This window comes from Pseudoliparis swirei, chromosome 19 (genome assembly GCF_029220125.1).
Source record: "Pseudoliparis swirei isolate HS2019 ecotype Mariana Trench chromosome 19, NWPU_hadal_v1, whole genome shotgun sequence".
Taxonomy (NCBI): domain Eukaryota; kingdom Metazoa; phylum Chordata; class Actinopteri; order Perciformes; family Liparidae; genus Pseudoliparis; species Pseudoliparis swirei.
The window spans coordinates 12,218,240-12,219,956 of NC_079406.1; positions in this window are offsets into that span (position 1 = coordinate 12,218,240).

Genomic DNA, 1,717 nt, shown 5'->3' on the forward strand with positions numbered 1-1,717 from the left:
TGTTTATAACCCCCCAATTTTTCTTGTTTTCACCAAAAATGTTTCCAGCCCACAAAAAAAACGGGTTTTTCCCTAAAAAAAAGTTTTTTTTATTTTCCAAAATATTTGTGTTCAGGCAACAATTTAAAATTTCAGAATAAAACCCTGTTTGTTCCTTAACTTTCTGTTTAAACCTTATTTTTGTTTAGGCAAACTTTTTCCCAGTAAAAGGATAAATTGATGTTCCAAAAAGACGTTTTTTATTTTCCCATTTATGTATTTTGGAACAGGATTAAAAGTTTCATGAATAGAAACCTGATGTTTCCATAAGAAAGCTGTTTCTTTTTTTTTCCCCTTAATTTTTCCCCGGGCCCACAGAATTAAAATTGATTTCCAAAAAAAAAGTTCTCTTTTTTTTCCCAACTTATTTGTTTTTCAGGCCGAATTCCAAGCTGACAAAAAAACCCTTGATGTTTCCAAAAGACAAAGTTTTTCTTGTTTTCCCCAAAAATGTTTCCGGGCCCACAGAAAAAAACGGGTTTTTCCCAGAAACGATTTTCTTATTTTCCCCCAATATTATGTTTTTTAGGCAAAAAATTTCCAAGCCTGAAAAACTAAAACCTGATGTTTCCAAAGCCAAGCTGTTTCTTGTTTTCCCCAAAAATGTTTCCGGGCCCACAGAAAAAAACGGGTTTTTCCCTAAAAAAAAGTTCTTTTTATTTTCCACTTATTTTTTTTTTAGGCAAAGGAATTCCAAGCCTGAAAAACAAAAAACCCTGATGTTTCAAACTTTCTGCCCCCAAACCTTATTTTTGTTTAGGCCAAATGATTTCCAGTGCAAAATAAAACTGGATTTTTCCAACGTTCTTTTAAACCCTTATTTTGTTTAGGCAAAGGAATTCCAAGCCTGAAAAACAAAAAACCCCGGATGTTCCAAAAATTCCTTTAAATTTTTTTGTTTAGGCCAAATGATTTCCAGTGCAAAAAAAAACCCCGGATGTTGCAAAAAAATTTCTTGCCCCCACCATTTTGTTTTTAGGCAAAAAATTTCCAAGCCTGAAAAACTAAAACCTGATGTTTCAAAAGAAAAAGTATTTCTTTTTTTTCCCCAAAAATGTTTCCGGGCCCACAGAAAAAAACGGGTTTTTCCCTAAAAAAAAGTTCTCTTTTTTTCCCAACCATTTATTGTTGGAAACAATTTAAAATTTCAGAATTTAAAACCCTGATGTTTTCCTTTTAAAGCCAAACTGTATTTCTTGTTTTCACCAAAAATGTTTCCAGCCCACAAAAAAAACGGGTTTTTCCCTAAAGAAATTTTTTTTTATTTTCCAAAATTATGTGTTTCAGGCAACAATTTAAAATTTCAAAATTTTTCATAAACCCTGTTTGTTCCTTAACTTTCTCCTTGTTTTTTCCCCTTTATGGTTTAAACCCAATTTCCAGTTTAAAGAATAAATGATGTCCTAAAAAAAGTTCTTTTTATTTTCAACTTATTTGTTTTTAGGCAAGAATTCCAAGCCTGACAAAAAAACCCTGATGTTTCCATAAGAAGCGTATTTCTTGTTTTTCCTTAAATGTTTCCAGGCACAGAAAAAAACGGGATTTCCCTGAAACGTTTCTTTATTTTCCCTAATTATGTGTTAGGAAAAAATTAAAAGTTTCAAAATTTTTTATGAATCCTAGCCATCCTTATCCCAAATTATGTTTTTGAGGTTACAGTTTCCCAGCCTGAAAACAG